At 38.8% G+C, this 21,484-nt stretch overlaps 1 protein-coding gene across 2 annotated transcripts in view; it reads right to left on the bottom strand.

Moving 5' to 3' along the window:
- The window catches only part of LOC124142381 (growth hormone secretagogue receptor type 1-like), a 155,652-nt gene that overhangs the window by 53,370 nt on the left and 80,798 nt on the right, over window positions 1–21,484 (bottom strand). The gene's annotated exons all lie outside the window — the stretch shown is intronic.

The raw sequence follows: 21,484 nt of genomic DNA on the forward strand, positions 1-21,484 counted from the left end.
GAATGTCAGTGCCCGGCTGTCTCGTCTCGTTAATACACATCTGGCAGACTATCGTCTGAACTGTCTTCCTGCACACTATGCCAATAGAAATACACTGTCTCCTGTCAAACCCCAGCTGTCATCCTTTTCAAACATCAAATAACCACTATTACACCAGACAGAAGTGCTACCCTCTACAATAAAACCACATTCCACAAACATTTTCAAGTACTTGCAAACGTTTAGGATTGCAAACGTATTACCAATTTCGGAAAGGAGCTGTATCTTCACAACAAACAAAAGTTAAAAAGGGGGACGTCACGATAAGAAAAAATGTAAATTTAACATCCTCAAGGAGCAAAAGGACAAAATGGTCTGTAGGAAGCACAAAATTCATTTAAATGCAGCTTTAAAAACACAGCATGGCTTCCAGGGCTAGATGGTTGCAGGGAAGGCATGGTTTAATAAGATTACGTACCTCATTACACTTGTTTGCCAAGTGAGTTAACCAATCAACGAGCCAGTGTATCCCGGTGTTGAAGAAGGCCTTACCGCTACTGTCGGTATTGAAAATAGTTATTTGTATCAGTCCTTCCAATGGGAATTTATATTCATTGGGAAGACCACGATACATGTCCCCTTGTCTGCACATTTTACACGGCGAAGGAATAATTTCTTGAATATTTATTCAATCAGCTTTACCAAAGTGATAACGCCCAGGAAGTGCATCACGTCGGACTTCCCTCCCACATGCAGCCCACACGCCGTAATTCACCGAAATAACGTTTTCAGCGGCGTTAAACCAAACTATCTCGCCCACGACAAATCGTTTCTCAATAAAGTATGACAAAAGGAGTAGGTTGGTTTGGTTTAACGCTGATGGAGGCCTTACTTCAGTTCATATGTGGGAGGGGGGTCTGTTGTGATAAAGGTCTCAGGCGTTTACACCTTTGGTGGAACCCTCGAACACTGATGTAGACAAACCTAGAAATATTATCAGGGCGAACCGGATACGAACCCTCAGTCATTAATTTCAGGCATGTCTACAGAACACAGGTGCCTGAAACGACTGGGCCCCCGGCGTTGCCCGGATATAACCTAACCAACGTAACAAGTTCAGTATATTTTGCTACACACCAGGCTTTGAAAGACGTAACATATGACATATGATGTTTAGATATGAGCGCCCTTCCCTAATGCAGGACAGGTTTGGTCACTATAGTTAGTTATTTCGAGGGGCCTGTCCAATGCAGGTTGTACTGTTTCCAGAACGTCTTTCACGTCTTCGTGATATTCGGAAACATTGATATTCCAATAGTAGAAATATTACATATTGTTCTATCAATATGCCAATTTCACAATCTGTTCGATAGAATGGCTTACAATGTAATAAATAACATCAAAGCAGCACAACAGTTATATTAAATTGTCAAAGGTCCAAATAAATGTATTATGTTCGTCTTTTAGATTAAATTTAAGTCATAATACATAATGATCCAATTTCACCATTACCCTATAACATTGTTGTATCTTGCAGCATTGTTTACAAATCAGTTTGGCATGCTAGTGCTCTGGAATACAAACGTCACATGGAAGATCTTATATGCTGTTATCTAGCTCCAATACAACACGCAGAGGAACAGGATATTGTGTTTGCCCTGAATGAACATTAACATTTATTACCCATGGAATTCGAACTAACGTCCCACCAAAACGTGCACCGGTTAATTCATGTAAATGTTAATAAATAGCTTCCCTTTCAAACCATCCAAAACGTTAAGGGAATCAAGCATGTCAATATATAGTATCCGTACTCTCGTAGTAGAGGTAAAGGCAACAGCAGAAATCAAATATCCTTCTATTATGAGTCTCTGTCTGTTAATGTGTCTGTATTCATTGCCTGTCTGTCACGAAGGACAGAAATCTATTAACAGGAACACAGCCTCCAAGCATAGGGCAACCATTACAGTGCGACAATCAGGAACAATTGTGTCGGCAATCAATCGATAACACGTCGATAAGTACACCAGATGTAAAGGTTTGTGGCCGATTGGTATATTGATAGACCCCGATCTGAATACACCCGCATTTTGGGGGCGATGCAGATCTCCTTTTCCTCGGTCAGCTATACTCTGTTGCAGCAGCAGGTATAAGTAGACTGCCTAGTTATCAAGCTGCTAATCACTCGTCGTACACCCAACACTACTCGTACTCACTACGTATATGTAATGACTATAAGTACTTATATTTATTTTATTGACTGATTAAGTCATGCGTTTAATGCTCAGCAGCTGAAAGCATGTCCACGCCCTGCTGCACTATGATTGTTTATATTGATCTATCTTTCTAAACTCGATTGCATTTCTAACGTACAAGGTATTTTGGTTTCAGAAAAAAACAACGAACATAAATTGGTTCCTTCTGATGTTTTTACTTGTTCATTTTCATGTTTGAAAGTGGTATTTAATCAGTGTCATTTACATGCATCGTACATCATGTACATATATCGGAAAGGTTCACACATATTAACACACTTAGTTGTGATTGCATTGATAAAACTTGATAACACTATCGAATAATCTCTATTGGGAATTGAATGTTAAGATATAATGAAAGAAAGTCAAATCAAATAAATAAATTGATATTTCTCCGATGTTGAACGTCACAAGTAGACTAAGTGCAAACACATACGCTGTCATCAACATGAAGATTGCACAATTATCAATTTCTCGCATATATTATTTTTTGTCTCAATACTAAACATTTATTGTCAAATTATGTTATGGTTGCATCAAATATCGATATATTCTATCAACTATATCTTCGATGAAGTTCTCTTTTTAAGTGAAACCATTTCAGGAAAAGCAATATGTCCGTATATGTCGCGTCAACACATATGTACTAACAGGGGCCTGGGGTGACAGACTGCCGTCCTCATAGGGCATCTAATAACATAGGCTTGTGGACGAGAGCAGCTGAGCAGTCAGCAATAGGCATTGAGACTGAGGTGAGTTCACGCGGTGCTTCACCATAAAAGTAGATCCATAGATTTTACAGATTTATTACAATATTTCAATACCAATTCAATGCCTCGCCATTAAGAAGCATACACATCTCGCTCTATCAGTGATGTAATTATATGGCTATCATCAATAAACTTGCAAATCCTCTTAGAAGATTTTATGACAGCACATAGCTGGTTTCCAACTAATGTTGTGCTCTTGGGTTTCACCAAAGTGGTAAACGTCTAAGACTTGCATCACTTCGGGCTTTTCCACAGCATCAAGGTTAGGCGCCGTGATACAACTCAAATATTGTCCAAAACGGCGTCAAAACCAACTCGCTCACTCACTCTAACTGAGATCAAACGGAACATGTTGTGCTTGGTCTGTAACTGTAGTTCTATACATCAAGAGACTCTGTGGTACGTTAGACGGATGTTAAATCCTTCCCTTCCATCGCGATCACTTTAATCTCAACACTGTTGGTGCTATCTGGGGAATACTTCCAATCGCCATTTGGCATCCACTACCAACGATAGTTGATTGAATTTGGGATTGTTTTGTGTTTAAAGCTGAAAAGTGAAATTTTGATGTAAAGTACGTGTGAGGATTTTTTCATCGGTTGAAAACAGGACCCGAATAACGATGTGATGAGGCTGAGAGTTTCAATTACGCCATATGAATAAATTCAGTCCCGAAATTACATGTCCACTGGTCGTTGTAAACTGAACTGGTGACTAACCCCAATAAAGATTAAGCTCTTCCGAATTATGTATGTAGATCACGTGGGCCTCAGTCTTGCCATTGCCTGTTTGACAGTCGTCTGTAAACATGCCCTGATAAAAGGGAAAAGTGTAAATTGGGCGTATTCCCATGAATAACGACAACACAGTTCTTTGAACTGGATCCACTCACTTCCTTATATGCTGGTTTGTTTTGTGTGTGCGCGCGCGCGTGTGTCATGTGTGTGTGTGTGTGTGTGTGTGTGTGTGTGTGTGTGTGTGTGTGTGTGTGTGTGTGTGTGTTTTTGTGTGTTAAGGTCTCAGTACGGGTCCTGTACCTGGTACCTGGCACAGTTAACGCTTTCATTAAATCTTTCTTCCTGACGCCGTGCTGATTTCTCAAAGCAATAGGCTGCCCTCCAATATTAAACAGTTTACGTATAACCGTTAAATGCTAAACGTTAAAAACGGTAAGACTAGCTTGACTTTTCTTACTCCATCGTGCAGAATATCTACTGAATATTGACTAAAGGACAAAAGAAACGAGACGGTATTTTGAATCACCTTGTTTCGATAACCTCCAAATGTTTTGACATAAAATATCCACATTTCTTCAATTCCCAAAACAATGTTGTGAGACATTAAGTCAACAGGAAGGTTCAAGATAATTATGACAGTTTGGTGTTATGCAGTCCTGAGGCAAGTGTAGGGGAGTCAACATCGACGGACTCCGCCATGAGAGTTCAAAACTGCGACACGTCGTTGGTGAATAGGATGTTAAAGACGGTTTTTGGTGTTCCTAGTAATATGTCTATACCTATCTGGGCTACGGCAAGTTCGATGTCGCTATTCCAGGACTGGCACTAACAACATACAAGCGTTTTTACATTTCATCCAAGAAATACTATTTGGGGTTCACGTCTGGACAATGCGCGGAATTGTGACGATGCATTGTTGATGAAGAACAGACTGAGTCATCCTATCGGTCGAACATAATCATGACGAAATTGAATAATTGGATGTCTGGCAATAGATGGTAAAACCTTCGTCCCCAAAACTTGCAATGCAGAGCTGCCGTTCCGCCTCTAAAATGCCCCCACCTTGGTGAACAAATGGTCCTCCAAAGCGTGCACCTCTCCTGCAATAGGTTCCTATCGTGTTCCGTACAGTTTCCGTATCCATTTGAACCGATCCTTGAAGTGGTTCTGGTGCATTGGAAGGTCTTGGTAGCCACATCATCATCACACCAATGGCAATATTTTATTTAAAAATACCGCTAGTGCACTTAGGGAAACAAATGACACATTTCTTGAAGTGCCCTTTAAAGACATAATTGCTGGCACGGCCATGTCGTTCACCTTGTTCACCTTTTGATACAACGAAGAAGAATAACAGTATAAACATTCGTAAACTTGAGAGAGGCTAAGAATTCAACAGAAGGTTGAGCATGTTCTGCAAGATTAGTAGCACTCGTATATACGACTTCCATGCAAACCTTACTGTTTGCAGATACTGGAATCTATAATTATTACTATAATGTGCATGATGTCTTTAACGGTTTCATTGACGTGTTCATTGGGTCTGTTTTGATATCAGTCGCCTTAAAGCTTCGTGTTGATGAGGTTAAAAGTAGTGGTTTAGCGCTCTTCCCATGTACTGCTTATTCTCAGGACGAGACTAACATCATCGTGTTTTTATGGTCACTGGTGTTTCGGTAAAAAGAACTGACCGGTAGTTTTGATACAGGCGTCGTGTGTAGAAAGGCAATTTTATTGTGAAGTATTTAAGGTTTGAGTATCGCCCGTTGAACAAAACGTGCCGAATATTACTAATGCCACTCAAAGAAGTTATTACTAAGGAGTATCCAAGTTAAAGACAAAATAAATGTACATGTAATTGTAAAGGTTTATTACTATTTTGCATTGTCACGTAAAGGAAATCAGAATGAATGTCATAGGTACCGACATTACCAAGTTGAAACTTATATAAGTGGATGATGCCAAGATAATAGAATAAAGAAGCAGAATTCATTCTTCAGTTGCTCTGAGAACGAATAAAATCATCAAACTTCAACACAGTTTGCAAAAAGATGATCAAAAACATCACATGATCGTTTTTGTCTCAGTCTGGCTACTGAGACAACTTATCGATTTACCTTCTCAACAACTACATTGCTTATATTCTGGGTCATACACATGTAAATCTGATTCTACAGGGCATGGAAACCTTTGGCGTCATGCCTCTAGTGATATGATCCATTAACACCTTCAAAGCATCACATAAAATAAGGTCAAGTTGGCAATGCCACTTATGTTCGTGCATTTTCAAACAAATGAAGAGCCTATTGAAACGTCAGAAAATGCGAGCGACTGTGTTAATAAGATTCCAGAAAGTCAGATGACAAGGAAGAGACTTTATGGATGTCAACTTCTTTATTATGAGGAACACATTGTTTCGGAGTATATGCTTACTCCTTCATCAGGTGTAAGCATGGTGATGAAGGAGTTAGAATATACTCGGAAACGTTGTGTTTCTCACAATAAAAAAGCTGAAATCAAAGACTTGTCAGATGATAATATCTGCATTTTGGGGTATGTTACCACAGAGACCATATGGTCTCTGGTTACCACAAGACATCCATTGCTTGATGTAATTGGACGCCTGATTCGGAGACATGCCCTCACTTTAGATGAGATATGTTGTGTTCAGTATTACACACGTCATGGCTTCAATTTATGGATTTCAAGAAAGCTAATGAACAAGAAGAACATACATAGCCTTGAAATGTAACGATAATCATATAGCTCAGTGTGATGTACAAAAAATCATATCTACAGCTTGCTGGTTAATTAAATTTAAGTATACTGTGTCTGATTATTTTGAAGGGCTATAACTTTTTTTCTGCAGTGACGATTATCCGAACACTGTGCATGTCCGCGCCGTCACAATGAAATAAGATTAATAATTACCCTGAGGCAATACTGGAAATTCGCGATTCAAATCAATAACCCTGGCGACATAAGGGAATAATATAATGGGAAAATATCTCTCCATATGAAAAACCCAATGTGATCTTAAAATGTTTATCTCTTCAAACTGTGATAATTTTTCCGACAAGATGACATATCTGTAATGGATTTAGGAAATTGACAACCTTTCAGATCCTTTTTAAAATACAATAGTAATTCAACATTTTTTTTATGATGAATCGTAGGCCAAATTATTTTTATACAAAGAAACATCGATCATATTCTCTGTTCGGATGCCAATAGTCACACTGTTGTTAGCACGAACACTGTGAAGACACTTCAGGTAATTGGCCCCTTTTTTATAGTAGAGACATTTCAACACATTTGTACATCAGCAAATGAACCGTTGGTGTCTAATTTTTATGCCGGAACAGGCAGTTAATCGAGCACCCTTTCGTATAATATCATGTTAACGAACCATGTTTTTCACCCATTTCTGATAAAATGTGGTTTTTTTTATTTATTACAATTCACTTACAAATAAAAGCATAATAAAAACAGTTTTGGATATTAAGGAAATCATAACTATACCACATGCCTCTAAGAAATATAATTAGGCTTCATCATTGATACATTAAAATTATTTCCTTTTTATCGGAATCGTTTCCTTATTTTTTTAAGAAAGTTGCATTTCATCACTTGGGGATATGCTACTCAATTTACACATTTGAAGTTTTTCTATCCTTTAACTGGTATTTTTTTAGGTGAACATAATTGTTAAAAAGAGGAATTTTGCTTCTTTAAAAAATATGTTGTAGGTAAAAAGTTGCTTGTGTTCTTTTTCAAAGTGAGGGAAAAACACGTTTATAAAAAATCCTCTCAGCTTTTGAGTCAGGTTATCCGTTATTTTATGTTTGAAGATCGTGCCATCGTTTATTCCACCATGAATGTGGGTCCGTAGTATTCAAATACCAACACTGTGAATAAGCAACCTTTGAAGTAGCTTACAAATTCTTATGAGCTGTGGTTATCTGTTATCACGCCTTTATCTCTTCAAGTTAATCCTCTCTTTATACCACTCCGGATAAAATATCACTTGCTTTACAACTTGTTCTCATTCCTGCGAGTAAAGTGTATTGGTGTATGTTTAATATGTACCGCAGCAAGCGTAAATTCAAACGGACAACCTACTCAAAACATTAGTCTCCACCTCGACTCCTCTTTGAAGATACACATACTGTGTTTTCAATGTAGAGCTTGGTTACCTGTAGATTTAACGCGGTTTCATAAGTCTTCATATTTTATGGTAGAATATTGATAACGTTTCGGTTTAGTTTAAAACAAAATTAGCGCTGAAGAAACAGTATGTTTAGTTTAATCTACTAATAATTGTTGACATGACTTATGGAGATATACATGATTGTATATATGAGAGACTCTTATATTTACTTTTATTATCATACTTTATTATTATATTTTCACATCACACCGTCATATACCAGGAATGAGAGAAAGCATTTTTGCACCATAAATACATGACGAACACAACTTAAAACGTGGAACAAAATATTATTTGTTATCCTTTTCCAAAGTCAGACAGTATGTTAGGGCGATGACTCGTTTATTCGTTTTACATAGAAACATGTCGGTTGAGGATGATGTTCCACTCCCAAATGGTTAGTGACTACCTTCCATGAAATATTCAGTTTTCCAAAAGCGTATATAATAAAACTATAAAGAGATTTTTCAGAGCACCATGTACACATGGAGCTTTAGATATTACATATTTATGTACATTGTACAGTATTAGTAATGCTGAAAACACCTCGACCATAAAAGTTGGTAACCATCACAACTACAAGGTCAGATAACCATGGCTACAAGATAAAGACGTACCATCAGAAATGGGAAGATCAAGATGTGTTGGCTTTAGTTCTTGCAGGTATGTAAATATTGGCAATAATAGCCATTTCGCTACGGCAGATTTCCTCCTTCAGATCAATCTTTCTGTTTCCAATATTATAGCTTCACGAGAGCCTCCTCTAAAACCCTTTCAATTCGTTACTGTCCAATCGTGGGCATGTCCCGATCTCTTCTCAGTAAACTTTAATACGGAGGCAAAACACTTGTTCCTCCAGCTGCGGTCATATGTCCACACAAACCCAGTTGACTTACTGAATTGAACAAATGTAAGATCTTAGTTATTAAACTAGACTTGAGTGAAGGATGTCATAAATTGATTTAGGACTTTAAATGTGATTTGGAATGAATTGTTGAAGATAGTGTAAATATGATAACTCCTTGAAATTCATGGGAAAGCATCGACTGTTGGGTTATTTTTCATAAGGCGACCTATTTAGTTACAAACACAAAATGCTGATTTATGATAACCATTGTTTGCATAACGTTTGAGTCTTGTATAGACGCCTCATGTATACATTTATCTGACATTGTGGGGATATATGCATCAATTTCTTACCAATCGTTATGACCAGTTACGTGTATACTTCAAACCCACCAATAATTTGTTGGTTTATATTTCAAAAATATTAATCTCACAACTGCTGTGTAAATATTTTCCGCGAACCCTGTACAAATATGTCTACATTTGCTCCGTTCAGTAAACATATTGTTCTTATATTCTCTCAACAACATACACAGTGTGAACTTATGTTCCAATAAGCCTTACAGTTTATTTGAGAGACGTCTGATCCGTTTTTATACAATTGAATGTATGGTGATTAGAATTCCCCTGGCAAGACTGAGAGCTAGAAATAACCATATATAGACGCTATAGACACTCAGTAAGTCACTAACGGTTTTTAGAGCTAAATCATTCACCGCAATCATCTTGGATCAATCTGTCTATTGCTTGTGATGAGTGTTGAGGAGACTTTATTTAACTCATCCTCTCACATTGAACGCTATCACGTTACTTAAGAGGTTTTTCGGGATAAGAAAGGTCATGTTTTTCTTCCACATGCGTATACACGGTATAAGATTTCCGTCTTTCGAAGCATTTCTCATTCTAGGCACGAACGATTCATTTTTCCCATTGTCGAGTCGCCAAGATAAGTTGGTCCAATATTGAACCACCAAGATAGAGGAATTCAGGGTTTCAATGCAAGCCCTCTGTTTTTAAGGAGAAGGTTGTCTAACAACTGGATAAAGATAGCAAGTTTCTTAAACTTAACTCAAAATGCATGTGTTAAGATTGTGAAGTTATTGAGGTTCATTCGCTTGACACGTGTCAATCGGTAAATATCTTTAAGAATTGCTGCTGACTGAGTAATGAAAGGGGAAAGATTTCGAAGATGACATTTGGCCGCAGAGATGGTATGCGAGAGAATAATGTCTCTACAAAGTCAATATTGATGAACGATGGGACAGGGAATATGCACACAGGGATATTTGCTCTCATTTTATCTCACATAATTAAATTTCCAAACCATTTGACAGTATATCTGAAATGATGTATTTTTCAAAAATACTTTTGCTTGTTTGATTTGGATCCACAACTACAAGAGCTTCCAGTGGGACAATCAGATATAAATTATTGAAGCTGAGCAGCATTAAATATACAAATGTTATATAGACGAAATCGGACAAAGGATTCTGCCTTTAGGTTTTGTCGCAAGTGAACAAGGGCCCATTACACAATCATTTACACGTCTTTCAAAACTCTCCAAATAAAGGTATGGTTGTAGTTCGGCCTATAAAGGCTCATATGAAATAAAACAGTTCTATATATATTAAGTTTAATACGACCATTTACTGCATTTGATGGCATTATTCATCCAAAATGTCGATGTCGTTCTACGTCTGTTTATTGTGTAAAATGAACACAAAACGTCGGGTCGTTGCTTTCTCCATCTAAATAGTGTCAATGGTTTCGAAACGTTTCCTCGGTCTCGCGGAAATGACATTTGAGTTTATTTTGAGCTTATTTTAACGACATATATAGAACTTCGAACAGAAACAGATGAACCACATCGTGGAACATGTAACAAATAAGACAAAGTCTCCAGGGAATAAAAGTGAAAAAATTCATACTATAATGATAAGAAGTACGATTTCGACCACATCATGAGCATGTTTTTACGAAACACTGTCACACAGTGATGATACTGATGAGTCTGGTGAACTCACTCAAAAGTAGGACCTGCGTTCAAACAAACACTAGAAGTTTCAAAGTATTTCCTAATTTCATGTTTACGATCGCTATTTTTAAGTAAGTTGTTTGTTAAGTGTTACCGGCAGCCAGCTTGCAGGGGGCGCGCTGATGACCTGCGCGTAAGAATTCTTAGAATGCGTCTGAAAACGTAATTAAATGAACCGTGTTGTATGTCGCAGATGCAATCGACATGACATCTCAATGTTAATGTACATTTCGATCAAGTCATACATCATCGGGACAAGCAGGCACAACTGTCATCTGTAATCAATACGTCCAGTTAACTACAGGCTGGAAGTCTTCACAAATAGTGTGAGATTTGTGTATGACATGAACTAAAGTCTATGAAATGTTCATTAATCTCTATGTCCCTAATGTATTGAATTGTATTCAATCATTACTTATACGGAAACAGCTATGTTTCAATATATACCTGAATTGCAAACTGTGTTTCTATAGTTTGAGCGCTGTTCCTTTGTATTATCATAATTATATTACTTTACCTAGGAATGAAATTCTTGAAAGGGAAATGCCTGTTTGTAGCAACCACGATGCCATTGGTTTGTGATTGAGCAGGAGAACATATGATTGCTACGCCTATATGGATATTAAAGTACATGACAGTATAGTATATTAATTGGACTACCTATTGACCGACCCGTGAAGATCCGGGGTAGAATAGGACTTCAGCAACCCATGCTTGACGTAAAAGGCGACTATGCTTGTCGTAAGAGGCGACTAACGGGATCGGGTAATCAGGCTCACTGACTTGGTTGATACATGTCATCGTATCTCAATTGCCGGATCGATGCCCATGTTGTCAATCACTGGAGTGTCTGGTCCAGACTCGATTATTTCCAGGCTGACATCATTTAGCTGGAATATTGCTGAGTGCGGCGTAAAACAACAAACGAACAAACATATTGACCATATATTCATTACCTTTTCAGCTAAATGTAAGTGGATGTCCTACTTTATTGCGAAACCTTCTGGGTAATATATTGTAATAGGGCAGTGTAATTGATTGTAACTGCATTACGTTGTTCCTGTTCAGATTCAGTGGAAGCTCATTGCATAGTATTTGGACTATGATTAATTGTCAGCAATGTAATACTATTTAATGTTAACAGTTGTGAGGAAGTTATTATATTTAGATGTTAGTGAGATGTGTAAACCTCCGTGGACCGATGTGGAGCGTCAGAGAATGTTCTGGAAGGTGTATGTAAGGGGAGCGGGCGCTTGGCCACGCTCCCTGCTGGGTGCATATATTATTATCAATAATGCTACCACCACTCTATATGTTTGCATTTGATACTGACCACTGCTATCATATAATATATTGCCATAGAATATTGTACTAGAACTTTACTGCCTACTGTCATGGTAATTGCTGTGCAGTAATTTGTAATAATTTGTAGACACACACATACACACACACATATATATATATATATATATGTGTGTGTGTATATATATATATTCCAGCACCGCCACCCCACCACCCTCCCAAATCAAATGGTCGGTCCCCAATCATAAGAAATCACATTTGTTATGAATCAATTTCACACAGTGAAGACACCAAATGTTCGCGAAAAGGTTGGCGTATGATCTTGCCAAACCGGCGGCACCAGTCACAAACAAATACAAACACACGCAAATGCAAGTCAATTGTTCACCTGAAAAAAAACACTGGAGCATATGGTACAAGACAAAATAGGAATTGCATCGGACACCATCACAAGAAAGTTTACAGCCAAACCCCAAAATATGATTTGTCGACATGAACATTTGTACATCAAGGGATGCAGTGGCGTCGTTTAATTTTGTTTGAAAGAATAAGAGGATTCATTTCCAATTGCAATATCGTCCCAGATATGTCCACACACATACACAATGGACTCCTTTGTAAATATTGCACTCTCATGGAATCAAGATCAGATTATAGAAAGAAGATAGAAGATCAAATTAAACTAATAGAGAGGTCGCCATCTAACAAATCTAATCATAGAACTCCAGTTAATGTATTAACTTTGTAAACTGGTGGTTACTTAGAAATGTTTCTTATATATGGAGTTTCAAATTATTCATGCATGATTTCGTTTAACGTTGCTTTATAATGCCTCTGATGTTAGCAAAGATCTCTTATGAATATGGAAAGGGTGTATCGCTTTTAAATATTCGAACAATATCTTACTAGATCGTCCCTTTGAACAACACCTCAGCAGCATAAGTAAATTAAAAAAACTGCAGTCAAGAAATATCATTCATTATAATGTACGTATGGTGTTGTCCTAATGGCGAGTTTTCTCTAATTAGACATTCCATTTCTTGCAGCCCTTACACAGAAATGATCCAATCTTACATTATTCTCCTTTGCAGCTACTTAAGTTACATAGACATGGAAAAAAACGTCATTACGCATTCTTGGCAATCGACATCATTGAATGTTTAGCAAATGTCAGTTCAAACAACAAGTCCTCATGGTCGGTTAATAGACACACTTTGTACGTTTGACAGAAGGTGATCCCCTTTCCGATCAGCCCTGGGTTTGAGAGTTTAATGGTACAAAATGAGCGGCACAAAGTAGCAACTAATAATGCTGGCAAGTTGATTCTCCGGGGAGCTTCATCTGATGTCTGACAGAAACGAACAAGGAGACATCGATCTGCAGACAATGCCAGCACACGCAGTCACAGCTGATAAACAGGCGATGGTATGTGTGGACACGGCCATTGAGTCCCTTGTGACACGGTGCAGTTTTAAAATGAACATTGGTAAGATTGGGACTGGCTAGCCTGTGATCTTGCACCAAACCTGAGAGGGTTAGGATTTGAAGGAGAGTAACTTGAGTGACACTGATCAAAGGAATGAGGTCGTTAAAAAGTGTTTACTCAAACATCTTGGATAGCTCAGGCTATTTATTGAACTGTGTAATTATCAATCACAAGAGGATTCTTCAAATTACGTCGCTGTACAGAAGCACACTTGGGTCAAATGATCAGTCTCCTGTCGTTTCCAATTACGTACCTTTCCAGATGAAACTGTTTACATTTGAGCACCACAACTATACAGATTTATTTGATTGACACCACTGCCTCAGAAACGAGAAAACCTCTCGAAGATTTGTGTGGATATTGTCAAGATAGCATGACACAAGCTTGACATTTTGGACTGAAATTGGTATCATCGGTTTTCAAAATAGACGAATGGTGTCACCGAAACGCAACATATTCAAAATGAAATGATATGAATAATTCCTCATACATACGTAGTACAGTAAATATAAACAGTGAGGGATGCAGTTGAGTTTAACGCCACTTTGAAAGTAAATATACTAATATCACGTTCTGTTTACTTAATGTTGGATGAAAGCCCAAAACATGTACATCCTGAACGTTTACCATAGTGGTGAAAACTCAAGGGTAAGGTGCTGACAAAACCAGGAATCATAATCGAAGAGAATCGAACACTAGACCATATGGTTCCAGCGCGTCTAAATGAGTTAAATCTGCACGACCAACCGCGGCGCCTTAGACGACTGACCACTTTTTAGGGTCAAAGCTCGAAAAACTCCATGCACTTAATTACACTCAGTCTGAAATTTAACTGGATATATTTTCACATTTTGAACACTATAAGAGCTTAAGATGCTATATCCACGAATACACATGCGCTAACATTTTTTTTAAAAATAGCAACAAGACATTGTAAAGAGAGTGTCATGGGAAACCCTAATTTAATCCCCAATTTATCTCAAGTAAGTAGCGCTTGTCTTCAGGGAAGTCTGCTCGTCCTTCATGCGTCATGGCCATCCGTCACCAGACCTAATGCTGGGGAAGAACCTCCCCGTACTCAGTCGATCTCACTCCAGGGTGGGTCAGCTTTATCTAGCTGTCGCCGAATTCACACGATTGGGTAACATGGATCCCCTTAGTGTCAGTGCCAGACAAACAAATGATGACAAATACCTACTCATTAGTTCTTATCTCCGGTAGATACTCAAGACAGAGGCGAGAATGCCAGATGTTGTTCCAATCAGCCAATCGCTTTGTTGGATTGACATACTAGTATTCAGGCTTGTGTCAGGCCAAATACGTTTTATTGTTACGGAGTATCCTTTAACAAAGATCAAATTAAAAAGTAGTTGTGTTTCTTTTCTTTTATAAAGTTTAAATTGTGATCCTGTCAGAGTTATTGCTGTTCTTTATCGCGCCGGGCCGACTGCCAATTAATATAACAGACTAAATGCTTCACTTCAGAAGGGACTGTTTTCTGAATTCAGTATTCTAGGGCTAATAGTATCAGGCTTTGTCAGTCGAGCGATTGCTGGACTTTGTGCCACAACGACAGAAATATCCATGTCTGACGTATTGTCAGATTGTCCACATGGACCGAATAAATCCTGTGTGACATCAGTGCACTGTAAATGACGTCAAACGTCACAAGCCCCGTGGGGATTCTGGTGAGGAATAAGTCACTTATATAATACGGCTGAACAAGTTATCATTATCACAATTTAGACGTAGTGCACACAGAATAATTTTCTGAACTATAGGCACAATAATATACCAACAAATCGGATAGTGTGGACGCAATGTAATGTAAAATTCAATGGAGGACGAATATCATTTTTTATTAGCATGTACCAAAGTCAACTTAAGGGAAAACATACCTAAATCGTACTATTTTGTACATCCGAAAATTAGATAAATTTGTTTCTTTGATGAATTTAGTTAAATACAAATATTGTTCGTAACTTAACATGTCAATGGTTATGTGTCTACAACCTTTAAGCGTATATATTGTAATACACTCACTGAATGAATGAGTTTGGTTTTACGCCGCTTTTAGCAATATTCCAGCAATATCACGGCGGGGAACACCAGAAATGGGCTTCACACATTGTACCCATGTCGGAAATCGAACCCGGGTCCTCGGCGTGATGAGCTAACGCTTTAACCACTAGGCTACCCGACCGCCCCAATACACTCACTGACGTTATGTGACATTTCTGTATTGTGAATATAAGACTACATATACTGCTTGTCGTAAAATAAAAATGCAACATACGACATGTTACTGAATTAGCTACATGTTTCATTATACCTACAATATACATTTCATTATAGATCGTTAATGTGCAGAGTTGTATCCCTATGGTGTGCCAGAAACCTTTTGTTGTTTGTTAAAATTCTAAAATTCATAATTAAGTTTCTTGGTGCTCGTGGATTTACAAAATTGGTAAATGTATAATATATCCATCATCTTTGTTCCTCTCCCATCAAGCTGCCACGCCAAGACGTTTAAAAGCGGCTTCAAACGTGACTCGGAGGCACCGGTGGCCCAGTCGTCTCAGGCGCTGCATTTCGCTGTGCAGAGTTGCGTCCCTTGGGCACTCCAGAAACCTGTGACCGTGGATTTGAATCCCGGTTCGCCCCGATTATGTTTCTACGTTTGTCATCACCATACCAGCGCTCGTGGGTTCCACCAAAGTGGTAAACGTTTGAGACCTGCATCACTTCGGGCTTTCCTGCCACATCAATCTGACACGCGGTGATATGAGGGGAATAATGTTCAAAGCGGCGTTAAACCCAATTCACTCACTCACTTATTTACTCAAACCAGATTCACTCGCTCAGTCCCCCAGTCCATTAGTGATGATAACTGTAGTTTGTGTGAACAGTGAATACCATTCTCATGGAATAACTCGGGTAAAATACAAATACACACGATCAATAGCTGTTATCGCACAGCATATACAGCGTACATGTGTGTATTTGATTATGAAAAAAAATGTTATGTGAACAATGGAACACTGTTTATGTATCCGACAAATCTATGGCCATAACTAAATGTTATTAGCATTAATTTTAAAAAGCAATAACACATAACTTAATAAGAACGTATAGAATGCAAACGTGACATATTTATGAATATTAGTGCGGTTTATGCCATGTAAAAAAACTTGCCAACAATTATTATTTATGAACGCAGTGGGGGATTGGGGGCGAAATATTGATTCGGAGCGTATTTATTAAATTGCTAAAATGATATTGCGTAGTTCTTTCACGAATTTGAACGGTATTTATGTTGGAACACATTCAGCTGAAAACATTGAGCATCGATGAGTAAGGCGTCAGTCAAGACACAAAAAATGTGGACATTTTCATAGTTAAATGTATACAATGACCAGAAATGTTTATGAATATGCTGTGGTCATCTCACCGTAAGATATTCATGATAGATTTGAAGTATTGCAGAAGGTGACACTCGTCATTTTTCATATTTGCAAAAATACGATCGCCAAGAACAAGGATTGTGTGATATGAATATTAAACATTATCGTGACAAGTGAAGAAGTTGAGGCGACTTTGTTGGGAAATGAGGAGTGCTAATTACTCAATGATGTTCTTTCCTGTCACATAATTCATAGTGTTCCAAGTGAGTGCGGTGTCGGTAGCATCATAACTTTGGCACATGGGACGGAAAATATGTTGGCTATTCACAAGGATTACAGAAAGGGTCTTTCGCTGAAATTGTTGGAATTTTGTTCTGATTCATATAACGATTTACTCCATGCTATAAATCTCAGCTAAAAGCATATTCACCTTAACGAATGATATACTGAAGCTTAAAAACTGCTATGTGTTGTTCTAAAGTTTAAAGATGGATTCGGAAATGGTGTAAAGTTCATAACTGTCTATATGGGCAGATGTCCTATTGTGATCGGATTTCAGTACACGCACGCACGCACGCACGCACGCACGCACGCACGCACGCACGCACGCACGCACGCACGCATACATAACTGGACTTGTTCAATTTGGAGCGATAGACAATGGTGTATGACAAAAGCACATCGCTTCGATGTATGGAGCTTATTTGAAGTAGGGTGGCCTAATTTGCATACTAGTATTTATTGGATCGCAATACAAAGTTTATCCAACTGGTTCATAAAACAGCTTTAAAACACTGGTTTATGAAACTGGTTATATGACACAATTTGATATTCACTATATGATATTGGACATTAAACGTGTATGTATATATTATATATTGTACGTTATACTAAAACGAGCTGGCGAGACTCGAGGCTCATTTGCACACTAAAACGGTAAAGATGGCCCACTAACTTATGCTTGTCTTCAGAGATCAAATTAGGATCGGACTGTCAGGCTCTGCGACTTGCAAATGGCTGATTGTGTGCCATCGAACACCGATTTTGTGGGGGCGGACATCCTGCTTTCGGTCACGCCTATGCCTGGTGAAGAATCTATGGTATACATACCGCCTGGATATACACATGTAGATGTTGTCGATGGAATCTTGCTGTTTGTGGCACGAAACAACATTGACTCATTACCTGGTTATTTTCATATTTATTTAAGTTTTCTAAAAGGTAATGGGATGGGTACTTCGGATGGCCTGATGACGCTTTTGACGATTGATACAAAATCAGCATGAATTATATGAACTTTACTGGATGGGGGACTCGTATCTATGTAGCTGTGACCAGTAAATGCGGAGTGAGTGAGTTTGAACAGTAATTCAGTTGTATCAGTCACGCGTACAGTTGCGTGATGTCGGAAGAAAGCATGAGGTGGTGCAGGTTTCAGAGTTTATAAACCAGAGCGAGAATGGTGCTTACGCAACAAGAAACGTTTTCTATTCGAACCCACGATCAAAAGTTTTTGCCACCCCTAAGGGAAGCAACTCTGCACGGCGAATTGCTGCGCCTATGGGTGTATTTTTCATGAACGTATTTTATTCGAGATTGTATTTGCAATGCATCTGGCAGCAAACATTAATCATGTAGTGATCAATATCAGATGCAAGCATGACAAAAGACTAAAAACTCGCATCAATCGAACCATGAATATGTCATATACATGTATGCATGTATGCAGTTACATGGCATTACAAAAATCATTTAGAATATTATTACATTTAGTTATATTCTTTTTGTCATAAATTTATTGCAGAGAGTAAACAGGATTTTATTTCCACGTCAAAACGTAACGTATTCTTTGCGATATTTGTGATGCACTGTTTGTTTAATTGAACAGGGTCATGCGGTGAGAATGGTGATACCAGACACCGTTTACAATACATGAATTATATCTTCATCAATGGATGAGTGTCTATATGACGTTCTGCATCACATGCAGCAATACTACTGCAGTTTCTTCATGTTGTCTAAACCAGACAACAAAACTATTGATTGATGGCATGAATAACGGTCGCACACACGAAAATGGGTTACTTGTTGTAAACATGAAGCTGGTCATCGAGCGCTCATTCCAAAGTCTGTTTATTCCACAAACTATCCACAAGACTGTATGACATTTTTTCATTAGACAACTTTTCCCTTACGTCAACATTCCAGCAATATTCCAGCACTTTGGTGTCCACATGTCACGACTTTTGAGAAACAATCGAGCCTCCTCTTTCTACGAAGGTTTCGATTTGACAATGATTCATTAACACATGCTACTGCTACAGTCGGAATCGTACGTTTTATTTACATTATGGTATTAGGTTTGGTGGTAATAATACACCTGTGTCCAGTGCAGAGAGGGACATCCATCGTAACGTAGCAGAGTCACGTGTTACTTGAGGTTTGCCGGACTTTAGGTATCCCTCGATGGCTTCCTTGAAGACTGCTCAAACGTGTCCTCCGATTCTATTCATTCCGCATATATATGGCTCATTCATAAGGGCACAGATGTATCCCTGTATTACATATTAACCATAGGGTTTCCGTGGACGGCTGTTGAAACACAACACGTTGCCGTTCAACGTGTCCGATGTCGAATTGATAATTATGCAGTAATATAAGGACTGCTCCTGCTATTATATCACCGAGGCCACCAACAGCTTTGCTGACAATAACATAAATCGCTGTCTGACCTGCAGCGACAACACAGCTCATATGCGCGGAACCAGCATGAAACCACGTAGACATGTTGCTCGAATGGGGATTGTGCGTGCTTTGAGTTGATAACATAGCAGGAACGGGAATTTAGAACACATATTTCACAAGAGATTATGCTTGTTTTGTCCTTTGTGACTTTCGGACGCATATTTGGGGATTGGATTTGATGTTGAACAATAAACGTCAACGGCAAGACTGGCCTGTGGTTCATTCGCAGATGTATGAATGGCAATGCTGTTTGTGGGATATGCATGTTCCATCTTTATAAGAAGATGAGAGGTGTCATTAATGTCAATTCAATGAATTCGCATTACCGTAGGATTCATATTACGGAGTACTTTTTCGTACATACATGTGTGTGAGTGTGAGTGTGTGTGTGTGTGTGTGTGTGTGTGTGTGTGTGTGTGTGTGTGTGTGTGTGTGTGTGTGTGTGTGCTGGTACTTGTCCGGACCGATGCCGATTTATAGTGCTATCTATAGAGATACCATGCGGCAGTTTAACATGAATCCCCCACTCAGACACAGTTTACTGACTCCGAGCCGACCAGTCCTTGTTTTAGCCCCTTAATGCCGAGCGTCAGACAGGTAAGCACAAGTACCAACCTCTAACGTCTTTTGGTATGTGTGTGCGTGCGTGCGTGCGTGCGTGCGTGCGTGCGTGCCTGCCTGCCTGCCTGCCTGCCTGCCTGCGTCTGCCTGTCTGATACTGGCGTTAAAAGCACAAAGGTGAAGTGCATTAGCCTTCCTTCAAAACTAGGTTCATGACACTTTGACTAGCGATAGAGAGAGAAAAGTACATCCAGAACCCCACAGCTGCTAACACAAGTTGAATTACATCCCACCTGAATCAAAGCTGGCATTCGTATGTGCATAAAACAAAGAGGGATTAAGTATTAATTCACAGACCTCCTTGACAAATGTATAATGCACACATATAAAACGTCATCGCCAGAGAATCTCGATTATCCAACGAAACCGAAGTCATTGGGCGTGAAAGGCAAAATAGCGGTGAAAATTATATGAATGGATCACTGACATTCAGCGATGGCATCAGGTGTTCGCGAAGAGGGTAAGCGTGTCGTCCCCTACCGGTAGTACCCACCACTCACACAGTATGCGTAAATAGATCCATGTGTCCACAGAAAATGTTGGACACATGGACTCCACAAATCGTCACATTCGCATTAAGGGTACAAATATCCGACTATTTCAAATAGTCACATCGAACTGAACCGAAGCCCGACATATATGCATTGAAATTGTAAGAGCATTGACCTCATCCTAGTCGTGATAATTAGCATTATTGTAAGTGTGAATAGCCAATTTCGGCTGTAAGAATAATATTGATGCAGGCCCGTTTACTACGTTAGATCTGACGGTGTATTTACACTGGATTACCTTATGGACATATGGTAACAACACAACCCATGACTTGAACCATTCTTTATGTGTTCCATGGCTTAAATTATCTGTGATATCACAATGAGGCCATTCATTTATTCAATGAGTTACAATAATCAAGGACGGTCGGGTAGCCTAGTGGTTAAAGCGTTCGCTCGTCACGCCGAAGACCCGGGTTCGATTCCCGACATGGGTACAATGTGTGAAGCCCATTTCTGGTGTCCCCCGCCATGATATTGCTGGAATATTGCTAAAAGCGGCGTAAAACCAAACTCACTCACACTCACTCAATAAAGCTTTCC

This window comes from Haliotis rufescens, unplaced genomic scaffold (assembly GCF_023055435.1).
Source record: "Haliotis rufescens isolate VD_foot unplaced genomic scaffold, xgHalRufe1.0.p SCAF_1, whole genome shotgun sequence".
NCBI classification, from domain to species: domain Eukaryota; kingdom Metazoa; phylum Mollusca; class Gastropoda; order Lepetellida; family Haliotidae; genus Haliotis; species Haliotis rufescens.